The following is an 18,359-nucleotide window of genomic DNA, read 5'->3' as shown; positions in this document are numbered from 1 at the left end:
GATCGGCATAGTGTATCTGCTAGTGAGCCCCAGGTGTGAATCCCGGGCTTGATGCAAATTTTCATTTGTCCCTTCTGTCTGTATGTATACACCATAGGTGTTTGTGAGTTGAAAGGTCTCGGGAACCATATAGTTTAATTTAATTAAAGCACATATGCCTGGTTTGCAGACAGGATCCTTCATTTCATTCGATGCTGAGGTGCCATTCCAATACATTGGAGATACTTTTCAATACATTTTGTGTTAATGGGACTACCAAATGGGCTTAGGCATGACGCCGGCCCGGGTGGCAGAGCGGTTCTAGGTGCTACAAATGTGTGTGAAATCCTATGGTCATCACTCCCTAAGCTGACACACTACTTAACTTAAATTATCCTAGGGACAAACACACACCCATGCCCGAGGGAGGACTCGAACCTCTGACGGAATCAGCCGCACAATCCATGACGGCAGCGCCCTAGACCGCTCGGCTAATCCCGCGCGGTTAGGCATACATTCTGGAACCGCGCGACTGCTACGGTCGCAGGTTCGAATCCTGCCTCGGGCATGGATGTGTGTGATGTCCTTCGGTTAGTTAGGTTTAAGTATTTCTAACTTCTAGGGGACTGAAGACCTCAGAAGTTAAGTCCCATAGTGCTCAGAGCCAGTTGAGCCATTTTTTGAGGCATGACTGGGGCTTCGGATTGAGGAGGGAGGCGCGCCAGGGCAATCTGTCTAGTCGTGCAAAAAAAAAAAAAAAACTGAGCGAGGGTGGCGAAGTCGTTAGCGGAACTGCATCGTGACCGCGAGACCTGTGTTTGAATCCCAGCCTTAGCACAAATTTTCATTTATCGTTTCAGGCTGCCTATATCTATATAGGTGTTTCAGGCATGAAAAGATCCCTGATTCTCACTCGGAGTTCTGGAGTGGTGTACATGGAACGGAAATGGCACCAACAGTTCATGTAACCCTACAGTGCTTACATTATGACCGACACGAACTGCGAGACTGAATGGCGCCTTGTAGTGTTGCAGGCACGTGACAGGATAAAGGAAGAACACACAAGCGGGGCAGAGATGATACGTAGCTGCAGAATTTCACTGACATGAAAAAGTTTTACAAAAGACAAATTGTTGCGATTCGGGGCATGGAAAACAGTAATGCTGGTCAGCTGGTTCGAGTGCTACTGACGTCAGCATCTATGGAAGTGGCCGAAGGATGGTGAAACCGCGATTAGGTGTAAAGGCGTTGAACATCCATGCCCCATCAGAGAATGCAGACTTTGCAGACTTTACAGACCTGTAAAGCACAACAGGCAGTGATCTGCGTCAGATGTGATGTTAGAGTACAATCCTCCGTGCAGACAGGCGCAAGTGTTTTGGAGCATATGGTGGGAGCAGATTTTGCTATGAGGGACTTCCATGGGAGATGTGGTTGTAACTGAATGTGCCATAACAGCAGTTAATTATGTGAACTTTATTATGGACTACGTTCATGCTTGACGTCTTCAATTATGGCGATGGTACCTTCCAGAATCATCCTATAGTGGTTGGAGGAGCATTTTAGTGAACTCACATTGAAGTCTTCCCAAACAATTTCGTTCGATCTGAATCATATCAAACACATCTGGAAAACCTTTGCGTGCCATCTCTGTCGCCTCAAAGTAGCAGTCCGAAGTTTATGGGATCTGCGTGACCTGCATATAACCAGCTGCTGGCACATATCTCTGGAAACTCAACAGTCGAATCAATACTACACAGTCTCCCTGCTGCGTTGCGTTCAGTGCTGTAGCTATAATATTTTCCTCATCAAAGTAAGTTGCAGCAGAGAAATGGTGTGTACGTGCCAGTTAGCTTTGCTTAACCGGTGCAGTGAGATATAGTGTCTTGGAGACATTGCAAAAAGTATTATCTTGTTAGGACTTGCCAATGAACGTACAGATGTATCGAGTGCACTTACTGCGAAATGAGCCACTTAATTTGCAGTATGTGGCAGATGTAGACTAGGCCAGAGATGTATTCTGTGATTTTTGGGGACGTTTTTATACTATGTGCAATTTGGCAGTTTATGTTCAAACTGTCATGCTACCTATTTTATAATGTAATGTGCACATCTCAATTGTCAGTACGATCGATTGTTTAATGCTGCATGAAAACAGCAACGATTGCACAGCTAATTACTTTTTCTTCTCCTTTCTTCTTGTGTTGGTGAGGGGGATCTGTTATTTTCTGCAGCCTTGGCAGATTTCTTTGGCCGATGGCGACAGGAAAATTAACTTACAAGAAAACAGAATGCCATAAATTTGTTCAGCGCTGAAAGCAGCCTACAAGCATGTGAAAGACAGAGAAGTTATATCATCCCATCTCCTCTTAGCAGGTGTGTAGAGGGAGTGCCTGTGTGGCATAAAACCTGCATTCTGCGAGAGGCTAGAAGGAATCCCTTTGGCGAGATAAGATCTGAAATCCAGGAGAAGCCCTGAGAACTTGAGACTGTGGGATCGACCACTGTCACAGCCACACGATGAACTAAGTTCATTTAAATCTGACCCACAGCGATTGCGACTGTCTCACAATAATTATTTCGGCAGAAGGCGAATTTTCTTAGACATGTCTACGTCCTAGCCTTTTGGTTGGCTGGAGCTGGGAATCATGTAATAGGAGAGATTTCCTACTTTCCTCCCTGCACAAAACCATTATTCGTTATCCATGACAAAATCAGTGAGAGTAGGAATTTCTCAAACTTGTTTTTATAATCATATTGGTTGTAGCTCACAAGATCTGATGCACTTGGCTGGCGAGACTCTTACGTTGGGACAACCGGCTATGTATCGGAAAGTAGTATCACTACACAGTTTCCTTAGGGGTGCTGTCGTGTGTGCTCTTCACATTAGGCAGACACAAAGATAGGAGCAGAATACATCTGCAGATATCACTGCCATTGTCTTCCACATACACACACACACTCACATACCCGTCTTTAGGAGTGGTAAACGTAAGCTGGTAGTTCAGTCAGTCTTGGGGGATACGATGATGATGGTTTGAGGGGCGCTGAACTGCGCGCTTATCAGCGCCCGTACAAATTTCCAACCTTTGTTCAGTCCAATTTCGCCACTTTCATGAATGAAGATGAAACGATGAGGACAACACAAGCATCTAGTCATCTCGAGGCTGGTGAAAATCCCTGACCCTACCGGCAATCGAACCCGGGCCCCGTGCTCGAGAAGCGAGAATGCGACCGTGAGACCACGAGCTGCGGACTGGGGGATTCGCGGGGAGGTAATTTCCACCAGAGCTAAATTGCACAGTTTTAACTTTTCAGTTCCTACCATCATGAGTTTGGTGAATCTAAAACTGTTCATACTTGCCTTTCTGGGGCTCTTTCTGTGAATTATTAACCATATTTCAGTCATTGGCCGTGTCTGCGATATAGTTAAGTGTTATGCTCTTATGTGTCCCAAGCGTATAGATCATAATTTTATTACAATTCTTTTTCACTTATTAATTACTTTTATGTTTGATTCAGTGGGTATTACGATCATAAATCAAATCGTTATAGTGACAGCTGGTTTTCTTTTGTAATTAGATCACCCTCTTCATTAACAAATCCATGCTAGGTGTGGCACCCATACTTCAATGATTTTCCATGACGTGCATTAGCTGTGGGGTGCAGGGGGTGTGGGGTGGGAGGTGGAAGGGTGGGAGACTTTGTGCCCACCAAAAAAATTGGATAATTGAACAAATTCGTTGTTGTTGACTTACAATAACAGCAATCCTTTTAAAGACATAATGATGGCTAAGTGAGGTCAAGAACGTGAAAATATCTTTTAGGCCACCTTTAGGAATATCAATACATTTTCAGTAACGTATACTGCGAATGGCGGTGGGGAGTATCTCATGCCCATGATAAAAAACTATAAAAACGTAAATTTCGTAAACTGTTGATCACTTTTACTCGCAACATATATTTCAAAGAAATATTGATGTGCAAGTAATCTCCTGAACTTGAAAATATAGAATATGTCATTCATTGGGGAAGTGATGTCTACTCCTAAGAATTAAATATTTGGGTTGGACGTAACTGAAAAATTTGAAACATTTATGAAAACTTTTTTTTTTCAAAATTTTAAAATATAAGGTAACTGACTGGATTGTTTTCAAAAGATGGGCATCAAGTACCCCATCCCCTCCCCTTGCTAGTGCGAGGGTTAATTGAGTCACCTCTCGTAATTTTCATGCAATAAGACGTTATCTTTACACCACATTGTTTCTCTTAAATTTGTATTACCTTATGGGGAGCTGCAGGTCACTAGGTATTTGTAGCATCCTAGGTGTATACTAGACAGCCCAACTGACACTTCGCTTGTGACACGGCACTCCCCTTTAGGCTACAGCCAAAATTAATGGAGAGGTTTGATTAAATATTCTCGCGACCAATTGTTGCTCTTTTGATCTACATCTTATGCTGTAACTTTTGTGGCGGTGTTCGTAGCGACAAACAATTCGCTGTAGAAACGGCTTACGAAGTCACTGCCACACTTTTAATACCGGGCCGACCGGTCCGCTGGAACAGTGAACAGAAAGATGAAAACCCAAACACTCTGATCAAATAAAAGTCGGTACTTATCTTTATTAACGAAGATACAGCAACACAGTAGTGAACTCCGTGTCTACAGAAATCTGTCTAGTTCGAGTCGGAGCGGATAGGTCAGCGTCGGCTGACTGCAAACAACAACTCTGCTGCGATGAACACACAACTGACTAGCAAGTACACAATTCGGTGGCGAGTATACAACTGAGCGGCGAATCCAGAACTGTGCTAGCGCTCGCGACTCCAGCGCTTAAGAAGCCAGAAGCAAGCGGTGGCGCGCGCAGACTTGCGGCGATTTCCTGTCTCGCTGGCGCTGCTTATGCGGACGGCGTCCGGACTTTTATGCTGCCAACCTTTTGGCAGCGGGCTCGGGTGGCATTACTGGCTAGGACATAACAGTAACCATCCAGTTACGTACTTTTTTTCATTCGACAGTAAAATATCAAATGTAAGGTCGGATAATGAATATGAGACTGTTGCTGAGTGATGGGAAAAGGGCAACTGGTGGAAACAATCCTTTTAAAAATCATGTTATTAATAATTCCGAAAACATTTGTTTCACGTAAATAGCGAAGAAAATTCTACCTGACACCTGGTTTCAGGGGAATGCAGTACCTGGGAAACTGATATGAATCCTGTGGAGGCGAGGGGCAGTGGTCTGAGAGACACAGCACCCACGACCCACCTCGGAACAGGAAAATAATGAGATTGTATTAGCCGGCCGTTGCACTATATTCATTGTGGACTGGCCAATTTATGATATTGCGCTAGCGCGACGAGGTGCATGACTATGCTTCACTGAGAGAAAATGTTATAGGTTTAGTTAAGTGAAAAGCAATTTAATGTAGAGAATGAAAGCATTGGAAAGTGTGGCTACTTATTTCGAGTAGTATTGCATAGTCCCCAGCTTTTAAATCACTGTGTTAAGTCAAAAATTTATTCTTCGATTTGACATTTTCTGTTCAGTTATTTGTTAGCGGTGTTCGTAGCGGCGGAACATATTTTAACGCAGCCAGACGCTAAATCTAGGCACCAGTTGTGATGTCAATACTGTGTAAGGCGTGTATATTTCTATTGACTATTGTCAAACCACATTTTTTAAGGATGTTTGTATTTTATTAACAGGATTAAATAGGAATAATTAATATTTGTCATATCGGAAATAACTGTGGTAGCAGGGAACGTCTGCACCTAAGTATTGTTGGCAAGAGAGACCGCAAATTCATATAATTTTAAAAAGGGCGGGAGAGACCGCGTACGGATACATTTTAAGAAAAGAGCGGGGAAGACCGCGCATTGATACATTTTGTAATGGTAGCAGGGATTGTCTGCACCAGAAAGCATTGTTGGCAGGAGAGACAGCACTTTAGCGTTCCTAGAAAGTCAGTAGTAAGCGAGAAGTGAAGCGAGTCGGTAGCAGGTCTGAAGCGAGAGGTTGAGAGGAGCAGTGTGCCTGCCAGCCACCAGCTATAATTTACAAGAGATTACAAACGGATGTACAGAGACATCAGCTAACTATTATCATAAGAGGAACTAATATTATTGAATTATTTTCTTTGCGAAACTCAAGACTACTGAAGGTATGTTTGTGCAATTCTAATTGTAAGATTATTGTAAAAAGTAAGTCCCATTTGAACGTTTGTAAAATCATTTCATTACCAGCAGTAAATATTTTAAGAAACGCTTTCAGAATATAATTAATTTTTGCCAGCAATGTTGCATTACTGACTGTAATCCACCCCAAAAACCATCAACGTAAAACTTTGCAATAATTTTATTGTTGTCAAGAAAAAGTGTAACTATGAATTACGTAACTTCAGTCAAATTAATTGAAGCCACTTATTATGACAGCCCACCAGCAGCTAATTGAGTATAGTAAACCAGAGTAAGTATATTCATGTCGCAGTGCGATGCAGCAGTCAGATGGCGATCCAGTAACAGTTTTGGGTTATTGCAGATAACGGCTGAGGGCCACGACGACGACACATTCTATGTTTCGTCGAAAGAATCAGAAAATCACTTTTAATAAGCAGCAATTAAATTTGTATGCGAAGATTGAGAAAGAGAATAAATTTCAAAGAGAAGATTTCATTTATTATTATTATTATTATTATTAGTCGTAAAGCTCCCAACATGGAAGACGCTAAGTAAAGATGGTTCACTTCTGGGGCTTCTTATTCTTCTTGTTTGCCCACCAGGTCTTCATTCTTTGCGAGAATTCAGCTTTTCTTTCTTCGCTCCATTTTGTTCCAGTTCTCGGCGCTTTTGTCTCTGGTTTGACCTCCCATTTGTCAACTTTAAGTTTGAAATTGTTTCTTTTGTTCATGTCTTCAGTAGTAATGTTGGCTAATTCCAGATCTTTCTTTACGTTTTTGATCCATTCTCCTCCATTAACAAGGAATGCTACGTATCTTACTATTTTTTTTGTAAGTCTGTGATCGGGAAGTCTCATTATGTGGCCATAGAATTTTAGACGCCTCTTCCTCATGTCTATCTCGATGTTAGAATATTCTTCAATTTTAGAATTTTTCTGTAATCTATACCCCTCTTTGGTCCATCTTGGTCCCAGAATTTTCCTAATGATTTTCCTTTCCTCTTTCTTCAGGTTTTCCATATCTGTTTTCCTTTTAAGTGTCAAGGTTTCGCTGGCATATAGCATTATTGGTTTAATTACCGACTTATAATGTTTAATTTTTGTATTTATAGATAGACATTTTTTATTGTAAATGTTTTGGACCAGCCCTAGACCCCTACGAGCTTTTAATATTCTTTCTTGTTGTGAGTATTTTTCAGAAATTATCTCTCCTAAATATTTAAAGTATGGTACCCTCTTAATTTCTCCATATTTGGTTTGTAACTTAGAAATTTCTAGATTTGTTGTTGTAAACACCGTTTTCTCAAAAGATATTTGTAGGCCAACTTTTCCTGCACACTCTTTTAAGGTTTCTATCTGTTTGACTGCCATTTCACTAGAATCTGCCATTATTGCAAGATCGTCTGCGTAGGCTAAGTAGGGGATTTGTAGGTCATCTTTTTTGGTTCCCAGTCATATTGGTTTCCAGTACTTTTCTTTTTTGAGTTCTTTTTCCCATTCCAAATTATTATTAAGCAAGAGATAGAAATCCTAAGGAAAAGTTTCATAGGTTATTGTAGAAGGGAAGGCTGCATAACAAAAGAGATATAGAGGAGACGGTTGTTGCGTAACAAAAGAGATATAGAGGAGACAGGAAGGTTTCAACCGGCAACATATTTTTTCCAAGGGATTTCTTTATTTAGGCTCCTTCTTGAGGTGGTTGACCTGAGAAAAATTATGAAACGAACATAAGTTTATGCGGAACGGTAGTGCTCAGGACTGGAGGCAAATCTTAACATTCTTTTTATAAATTCAAGCTTCGTTTCAAAGCCTGCGAATCTGTGGCTATTCCATGGACACTCCCGACTTTCAGTGCGACAGCAGCTTTGTTCACAGAGCTGCACAAGTTCGTTGCTGATTTCAGGAACACTCAAGCACTCTATCGCATCTGTTTTGGCCGGCTAATCCACCTGATCACAGTCCCACAGAAAATGTCTGGGACTGGAATGAGATTTTCACACTGCAGCGGAGTGAGCGCTGATATGAAACTTCCTGGCAGATTAAAACTGCGTGCCGGACCGAGACTCGAACTCGGGACCTTTGCCTTTCGCGGGCAAGTGCTCTACCAACTGAGCTACCCAAGCACGACTCACGCCCCCTCCTCACAGCTTTACTTCCGCCAGTACTTCGTCTCCTACCTTCCAAATTTTACAGAAGCTCTCCTGCGAACCTTGCAGAATTAGCACTCGTGAAAGAAAGGATATTGAGGAGACATGGATCAGCCACAGCCTGGTGGATGTTTCCAGAATGAGAGGAGGATGAAACGTAGCAGTCAGTATAACAGGAGTTTATTAGTTTTATAAGATGTAATTATCAATGAGTGGCTTCAGTTGTGTACGGCACACCTGAAGGCGTTTGAGTAATCTCTTGCTCGGAGAATGAAGGCCGTTTTGAAGACAGCGACAGATATTGCACGGTTGTTAGCGCCATGTCTCCTTTGGGTAAGTAATTTTCCGCCCGTAGTGTTTATTATGACTGACTACAAGTAATTAGAAACCACGTATGGTCCAGATAGTGTCGACACACTTTGGTGTATCAACAACAGTTTATTTGTAAGGTAAACATATTGTGGTGGGGCCGATGTGTATAGTTGAAAATGAGGAGCACAATTCGTACGCAGCGTTCGCGGTGTAGAAGCTTTTATTGTTCAGAGATGACAGGTTCCGACATTCTCATGCTGCTGTCATCTGATCAGGTGACGACGTCATAAGACTGTTGAACCGGGTCACCTCGGAACAACAAAACTGTCTACACTGTGACTGCGGCATACGAAGTGTGTTCTTCACTTCCAGTTTAATAGTAGTTGCTACAAATTCTTTTAAAAGATGCCCCTTTCAGTCTGTAACAAAGAGGTTTTCACGTGCACGAAGGAATTAAAACAAACCGACAAGAAGCAGTCCTGTACAGAGGTGAAATCAGCTCCCACACGCGACTACTTGGTGTGTCACTCATGTATGCACTTCCTCTATGCGTCCGGTCCCGACCATGTACTCAGCGGTGCCCCCACACGGTCTGGGATTAATGCCGGAGGCGTGACCACACACACGCTGCTAGTGGCAGGCATCAGTTCTCGACATGCCCGTTACAGCCGCCTCGCCGTGTATCGCGTTAGTGTCTATGTCAGGCTGCTGACAGCGACTGCTTTAGACTAAAAACAGTTACTTTACATTTTGTATCGTATCCGAATCGTAGATTGATGGTTTAACTTGAAATAAGTGTACCACAGATTCAGTTTTCATGACCAGTCACATCCATTAAATATCTGGGAATATACGGCCAGTAAGACTAATGCTAGGAGAGCCTATCACGGACATCGAGATTTTCTATATAGTTAACCTTGTTTCTGTGGGATTATGACCGTGAGCATATTGGACCTGTAAGGCCGTCTAAGAACAGTTCTTGACTAAACGTGGTAATATTGTCTTACAACTACGGGAACAAATGTGAACTTTAAATCTCAAACACAGAAATAATTACGACAACTCCAAGGTTGAAACAGATATTGCTAATGATGTAATCTATAATACTCGTATAACAGAAATCATAGTTATCAAAATTCTCAATAAGTTCCAGACCGATTTACTTTTAAGTTTTAGATGATAACTTACTAAAATTTCGGGCGCACGAAGGCTAGACATTTTGTACACATACACTGAAGAGCCATAGAAACTGGTACACCTGTCTAATACGTGCAGGGCCCCCGCGATCTTGCAGAAGTGCACATCACGACGTGGCATGGACTCGACTAACGTCTCCAGTAGTGTTGCGTGGAATTAACACCATGAATCCTGCAGGGCCGTCCATAAATCCGTGAAAGTACGAGAGGGTGGAGATCTTTCCGGGTCAACACGTTGCAAGCCATCCCAGATATGCTACATAACGTTAATGTCTAGGGAGTTTGGTGTCAAGCGCAAGAATGTTCCTGCACCTACCGATTAGCAATTATGGACGGGTGCGGAATCGGACTGTCCTGATGGAATTGCCCAAGTCCGTCGCAATGCACAATTGGCATGAATGGATGCAGGCGATCAGACGGGATCCTTACGTACGTGTCACCTGCCAGAGTCGTATCTAGACGTATCAAGCGTCCCATATCACTCCAACTGCACACTCCCCACACCATTACAGAGCCTCCACCAGCTTGAACAGTCCCCTGCTTACGTGCAGGGTCCATGGATTCATGAGGTTGTATCCATACCCGTACACGTACATCAGAATCAACAGTCCAATGTCGACGTTGAGGGCCCAGGCGAGTCTTAAAGTATTGCGTGTTGCAGTCAGCAAGGGTACGCGAGTTGCCCTTCGGCTCTGAAAGTCCATATCGATTATGTTTCGTTGAATGGTTCGCATGCTGACACTTGATGACCCAGCATTGCAATCTGCAGCAATTTCCGGAAGGGTTTCACTTCTGTCATGTTCGACGATTGTCTTCGGTCTTCGTTGGTCCGGTTCTTGCAGGATCTCTCTCCGGCCGCAGCGTTGTCGGAGATTTGTTGTTTTACGGTACCCTCGTGAAATGGTCCTACGGGAAAATCCCCACCTCATCGCTACCTCGGAGATGCTGTGTCCCATCGCTCGTACGCCGACTAAAACACCACTTTGAAACTCACTCAGACTTTGATAACCTACTATTGCAGCAGCAGTAACCGATCTAACAACTACGCTAGACACTTGTTGCTTTATGTAGGCGCTGCCGACCGCATCGCCATAGTCTGTCTGTTTACATATCTCTGTATTTGAATATGCATTCTATACCAGTTTCTCTGATGCTTCAGTGTGTATTGTATATAAATGTATTTGTGATGTATGGAGAGGAACCGCTGTTAGCAAAAGTTTCTAAAAGTTCTTTACCTCCTTTTTTTTAAATTTTTACGCGATACTCTAGTAAAATTAGGACGGCCATAAATCGTATATTTTTAAAGGCGAACGTTGTTGGGGAAAACCTCAGAAAGATCTTAATCGATTAACTTCATATTTTGCGTTGCAGCGGTACCCTAATAAACATTCAGACAGACACAGACTACATATATTTTAAAAAACACTGTACAGGTATGCTGTTAAGAGTGACTGGGAAAAAACTACGATGTGCTGTGCTGTGAAGGTGTGTGGCACACTCTCCTTTCTCCTATTTAATTTTAACTGCGATATCAGGCCATTAAAAATTTGACAAATTGTTTCTCTTACACATATATTCTTTCTCCTCGTACATAATTTTAACTGAAATTTCCATGAACGATAATGCGTTGTTTCATTTTACTCCTAGTAGTCGGCTTGAAAAGAAAACAGTATTTACGCTTTATCGGCTTACGGTTAGAATACTACTCCAGAATCTGAATCGTCCGAAACTTTGTGATCGTACCCCTTTGCAGATTAAAACTATGCAAAATACTGTCTTCGAAGCTGTAATATACACAAAGAGTCAGCAGCTGGAGAGGTATCTGGCACACCCCGTATACTAATGATCCTAGCCGACTTAGCCATTCATTTTAAGCGATTGCAGTTTCCAATTAAGGTTTCGTTTGCAGTAACAATAAACATGGCTCAATGTCAGAGAGGGGGGGGGGGGGGCGGAAACAAGGTGGACAGAGAGGGAGAAGGAAAAGAACACAGTAGGGGGGGGGGGGGGAGGCGGAGGAGGTGATGGACAAACAGAGGGGGCAGGGGACGATGATTAGGACGTACATCGAATTGCCATACATAACTAGTAATTGCGAAGCACTGCCGGGTTCGCTAGTAGTATACACAACGGAATCGCATAATAACAATATGGCATAATAACAAGCACTTATTCATGCAGACCATGTTACAAATGAGGCATTAAACAACATTAGTAATAATATAAATGCTACCTTGCAACTAACATAACTCTAGTATTTGACTGCAAACACTTTTGATGTATTATGACAGATTTTTGTGAGTGTTAAAAATAGGAACTGTGTCGAACTTAACTTTGCATATCAAATAGTGACTACAATGGTTTTATGATGACAGGTTGTAGAAAAAATGATTAAGAAAAAGGGAACTCCGTTAAACCGAATTACCGTCAAAAAGAATGCGCAGAAGGCACACTGAGAAGCTGCACTTTACAAAACATTCTTGAAAGTAGCTGCGTAACTGCATTTCCGCAGTGGACGTCGTGAATTTAGTGGCACATTGCCATTTTGTCACTTTCTCCCTCAGTCTCTCCACGGCAGTTTTATGTTAAATATTTCTCACTAATAGGTATCTTCTGATTATGTATCATCAGACATCCATAACATATCTATTGAGCCTTGTGCTTTCCTCCAAATACCATCAAGTACAGCCGTATTACACGCATACCGCCCAGTACACGGTCAGCCGCAGATTACTGCTTTTCTATTCTTTTAAAACAGATAACTTCATTGGCTTAGCCAGCACAGTTCTTTAACATCTTAGCAAAATGTTTACATATATTGTTCATTTTATTATGCACACATTACTTTTTGTATATTGTTGGAGTTTTCAAGAAAATGTATCAGGGAAGTAATAAAAAAGAAAGTTAAAATTTTGTACAGACAAAAATATAAAAACATTTACACAACTATTTCCGCACTGCATTAACATATGTTGCTTTTATGTCTTGAATTTTTGTGTCTTACATGAATGTTAATATCTTGAATTTACTGTTTCATTACAAAAAGCAGGTGCCAGGATAACATTTACTGCAAGGATCCTTGGAAACGAGGTAGTTTAAGGAAATCTCAGTATTCGACCCTTGCCAGGCTGGACTGATAGAGGAAACACAGAAGGTTCAAAGAAAAGGAAGTGCGTTAGGTAACAGGTTCGTCTAGTTAACGTGAAAGTTTAAAGGTGATGGTCATCTAATTCCAGTAACAAATTATACAGGAACAGCTTTGTTTATCGCCGAATGGTTGACTGTTAAGTTCCAAGAACATGCTTTCCTAGGCTACCGAACAAATACATCAGCCCCGCCTACATAAATGTCACTAAAGGGTCAACGAAAGTATATTTGGAGATGTAACTGAAGACGCACGTAGACTTAACGACGATCGTTCTCCTCTCGCACAGTTCATGAAAGAAACAGCAAATGGGTAGGGGGGAAAATGACAGTGGTATGCAATGTACGCGTTGCGTTCAATAAGTAACGCAACAAGTTTTTCTGAAAGCAGATTGGTTTTATTCAGCCTTCCATACACCATATTACTCCCCACTCTTTTGGCAACAAAACACTACTTTTCGCATGATCATCATTCAATGCGACAGCCTTACGCCACCTTACGGAGAGGGTCTGTGTTCCCACACGGTACCACTCTACTGGTCGACGTCTGAGCCAGTGTCTTACTGCGTCAGTAACCTCCCCACCATCAGCCACATAAAGCGCAGGCAATTCCTCATAGGGGGTCCTTCGTTATCTTTATTCTCTTGTGTTAAGCTCTGTGATACCCAGCAGGCACACACCTTTCATTACACCAACTGGCGGACGAGTGTGGAATCACTACCAACAGAGAAGTCCAGTTTTGCAGCGGAATGTTCGATTGTGATCCGTCGATCACCTCGAATGAGAGTGTCCTCGCATTTCAACATTTCAGGAGTCACACCTGTGTGCGACCGGCCGCCACGATGGAGGTCGGACAGGTTTCCGCGACTTTGTTGCTATGATGACAGACGCCTCGTCCAACGACTCACTGTGGTGTGCGTACTGTAAGACCTTCGGTACACACACCAACAGATTATTTGACTTGTCGCTCTAACGAAGTAGGCGAGTGTCAGCAATATGTCTCGTGGTCTTATCGTGGCGTGTTTATCTTCTGCCGTTAGGTCAGACGATAGAAATGCCACTTGCACGCTTAGAGTAGGAGATTGACGGTGACCAACTTTAAACAGAAGTTGATTAATTTTCACACAAATTTATTAAAATAATAACCAGCATAAACATTACTGAACTTAGTTCTGGATGCTATTTACAATTGACAATCTGAAATTCCGTTGGTCTTGGTACGTTAATCTTATTCTCACATATCTGTGATACTTGACAAAGTGTCTATACATTTATCTTCATGGCTATGTACAGGAATATGATAATCTTATTAGGCGCAGACTGAAACTTGACTATAGACTGGTGCACACTAATGCAGACTGGTACAGACTAATGCAGACAAATGCAGACTGGTACAGACTGACTAATCGGAGGTGTGTACACTCGTTATAATACCTTGGGCGTTCAGGTATCACTGCGCGAGTGCGATCCGCGAGGAGAAAAGGTTCTATATTAGCAGCACTCTCATTGGCTGCGTTACATATTAATACGCGGATCGACGGAAGCAGAATTTGGTCCGTCTCTAAGACAGCGCCATCTCGTAGTGCAGAAACAGACGAATGCTGCGCCTGCGCTGTTGTGCTTAGCGGGGTGCGCTCTAGTGGGAAATTTGTGTACGCGCTGACTACGCGGAACTGTGTTCACAACACTCACCATGCTTTTGTTCACTGCCAGATCTCCGTAGACATTTTGCAAACATCTATCCATATCTATGATGCTCTGGTTTTCCACCAAAACGAACTCAACGACAGGTATCTGCATGTAACGCACTTCTGCTACAGACGCCATTTTGAAAGCTACTTACAGCGCCGCCACCTCCTGGAGCTCATTGAGACTGTAGGGGCTGAAGCGGAAACATCCCGCAATTTCACACAGCAAGCTCCGCATTTTTTCAACCCACATTGTATGAGGAAAAAATGTGTTGATAACTTATTGAACGGCATTTGTACCCTCTGCCACACACCGTAATGTGCTTGTGGATTGCAGATACTGATGTGGCTGTTGATGGTCGGTAAACAATATTTATTTAAGATGGCAAACAAAGGCGTATTGACTTAGTATAGTACAGCATCTGAAAGAATTTCAGCAAATTATTGGGTTGCTATACCATGTCGCTGAAATAATGCGAAAAGTGGATTTAAAAGAAATTACGACATATGATAATGGAGCTATGGCCCACATGGCGCGGCAAAATTCAATTTTCTCCTGTCTCTCCCTGTTCCCCCATCCCCTCCTTCAAAAGCCCTCGCAGTGTGGTTAAAGGAAACCTTTTAATATGGTAAATACATGGTGGCTTGGTCCGGATCACGCAGACCTGGCCAGGTAACCAGATGTGGCCCCACCCACGTTCTGAGCGGTCGATTCGCCGCTAAGCTAATTACTAATTTGTATTCAATGCTACTTTGTTGCTACATTAACGCAAAATTAATGTCCCACTAAATTTTGTAATTCTATCGCTGGATTAAGTAGTCAGCTCAACCTCAAATCCAGCTGGCAGCGACAAAGCAACGCTCGCATCACAGCGCCGGTCTCTGCAGCAAGCAACAGGTAGGAAGTGCAGCCTTGTGGACGTAGGTCAGTACGAAAGACAGTAAGTCAGCGAGGCGCACGAGGAAGTCGACAGCTGTGATCAAATGGTCGTAGCCTACCATACATTATGAAAATGAAGTGTAGTAGTAGCTTTGGTCAGTAAATTTCGTAAACGCATTACTGGTATATTGGGTTTTTCGCATACCTATCCGACGTCAGTTAACTTCGATAGCTATGTCTGCATAAGTGATCAGTAACTTACTACAGTCTCCTAGAAACCTGAAGCAGTGAACTGTTAAGAAACTGAGTGACTATACAGAATGGGCCATATAACCGACGGAACATCTACATATTAATCCTCTCGTCTCTCACTTAAAACTAAACGGTATTTATAGCAAAATTAAAATTGTCAGTATTTAATTCAGGTTTAAATGATAATTGATTGAAACCCTCAGCTGCCGTCAGGTGTTGTTGATATACCTCGATGGGGACAGCTGAAAATGTGTGCCCCAAACGGGACTCGAACCCGGGTTAGTAATGGGAGACAAAGGAATGTTGTGGTACAAATAAAGAAAAATCAGATTTATCATAAAGCGCTAGAAACAACAATTTTCTCAAAAAGGGTAAAAAAACCATGTCAGATACCTCTTCAGTACTTCGTCGATTTTGTATAAATCATGTTTCTGTTATTCATTAACAACTATAGCACTTATCAGTAACAACAGGAAACTCTTGTCTTTCATCATAAAGAAGAACATTCTGTTGAGTATAAGAAACAACAATTACAATACTAATCACATTTATGTTTGTGCATGTAAACTATACTTGCACCAAACGTAATTCCATTGCTCACATTAAAGCGCTGAAGCTACGGGATCAACTAATTTTTAGTAGTTACAAAATGCAGTTTTAGTTTTGTAAAAATACAAAATACACAATGGACTAACAGTGTTTAGTGTCAGTCTATTATGTATGTGCAGTTCTATTCGTAGCAATGTGCAAAACAGATAAACAAACAAAAATCAAAGAGAAGACTTCGTCTCCTAGCTTCCTACTCACACATTCATTTTCTTCCCAACCAATGCTACAGCCCGCAGCTCGTGGTCTCGCTGTAGCGTTCTCGGTTTCCGAGCACGGGGTCCCGGGTTCGATTCCTGGCAGGGTCAGGGATTTTCACCTGCCTCGAAATGACTGGGTGTTGTAGTGTCGTCTTCATCATCATCATTGATCCCCATTACGGTCGGAGGAATGCAATGGCAAACCACCTCCCCACCTCCGCTATGACCATGCCTAGTGTAGCGGTGCGGGTCTTCCGCATCGTCCCTTACGCTCTGCCAAGGAGTATGGGACTTTATCGTCATCATCACCAATGTAACATACCAATATTACCGGTAGCCCTATCTTTTACTACGTTATTCTTGTAACGATTGAACAATAGTTTACGTAGTACGCAACTGTTATTGCTAAGACAGCGACTCTGATTCGCACCACACCAATACGATTTAGGATGCTGCGTTCCAGACTTCTCAGTAAAATTTCAATTCTGTAGTGATATTCGACTCAGAAATTTAGAACAGTCAGTGTGAAAAATTATGTTTGAGAAAACAAGAGTGTTTAATGTCAAATTTCCGCTTTCTTTTTCATTAGCTTTCTCGTTTAAACCTTTTTCTACACAGAAGCGAACACAAGAGAGCAGGCAACAACGAACGAGCATACTCTCTGATGTAAACAGAACACGCGTATCAGTACACGGTGTTCGGTTCGCAGTCGGTTGTGTTCTGGCACAAGATGAAGAACGCAAGAGAAAAGAAGGCGGTGAGACGACGTCAGCCAATGGTGCGCTGATTAGGACTACTCCACGACAGGAGCGGCCTCTAACCGAAGAGAATGTAAGCGCCGCTCCTGCCAGCCTCGGCCGCCCAGTAGTCGGACAGTGTTAACACAGTTGTACAGCGGCACTCGCAGAACAGTTATTAGTAATCCATATCCATTTCTTCTTTGGACGGTTTCTACAGCGAAGAACATTTCTGTTTACATGTCGCCCAGCGCTTGCGGCACTTGTTGTAAATTCAGAGTTGAGTAACGTCAATATCCTTATTTGTAATAAAAACTATTAATGTGATTTGCTCGGATTGTTGTATAGCATTCAGAGAACGCAGCACCCTTTAGGCAGCCTATACGTGACGAGTGGGCAGAACCCCACAGGTCGTGTTTGCTCGTGTTCCCCACAATGTCAGCCTTCTAGCGAATTATCAAAAGAAGCTGGCGTCCTCTGCACTTGGGCGCTAGTAGTACGGAAAATTTCATACGCTGTCTTGTCTACTGTTGGTGTAGTTTTTATTTATTTAAATATTTTTGGCTCTGGGCAACAAAGACCATACAGTGAATAGTTGTTACAAAAGCGTCGTATTAACACAACTGCACTTTCCACAGCAGAACAATAAAATAAATTCTCAACGTCGAATAAAATCAAAAAGAAGCGAACACTGTACAACAAGTAGTTACAACAGGTCCAAATTAACAGTTGCGTAATTGTGAGAACATAAAAACAGTAACAGTGTGAATACAAATATAAGTTCACTACATAAATTAAAAAACACAAAATTATGACCCAGTGTTCAAATCGGGGTGGGAGCATAGCAGAGATCCACAGCAACTTATAACTGAATATTGGTGTTGTGTACATAGTTCCGCGTAGTCAGCACGTACACAAATTTCCCATTAGAGCGCGCCCCACTACGCACAACAGTGCATGCGCTGCGCTCGTCCATCTCCGCACTACCAGATGGCGCTGCCTTAGAGATGGACCAAATTCTGCTTCCGCCGATCCGC

At 42.5% G+C, this 18,359-nt stretch overlaps 1 protein-coding gene and 1 non-coding gene across 2 annotated transcripts in view; both read right to left on the bottom strand.

Moving 5' to 3' along the window:
• The window catches only part of LOC124788385 (calcitonin gene-related peptide type 1 receptor), a 299,112-nt gene that overhangs the window by 196,435 nt on the left and 84,318 nt on the right, over nt 1-18,359 (bottom strand). The window lies entirely within an intron of this gene.
• Trnas-cga lies at nt 8,207-8,283 on the bottom strand. The gene has a single exon. It is a non-coding gene; the product is annotated as a tRNA-Ser (tRNA).

Source organism: Schistocerca piceifrons, chromosome 3 (genome assembly GCF_021461385.2).
Source record: "Schistocerca piceifrons isolate TAMUIC-IGC-003096 chromosome 3, iqSchPice1.1, whole genome shotgun sequence".
Taxonomy (NCBI): Eukaryota; Metazoa; Arthropoda; class Insecta; order Orthoptera; family Acrididae; genus Schistocerca; species Schistocerca piceifrons.
Note: the sequence above shows the minus strand (reverse complement) of the source record. Positions and strands in the feature narration are given on the sequence as shown.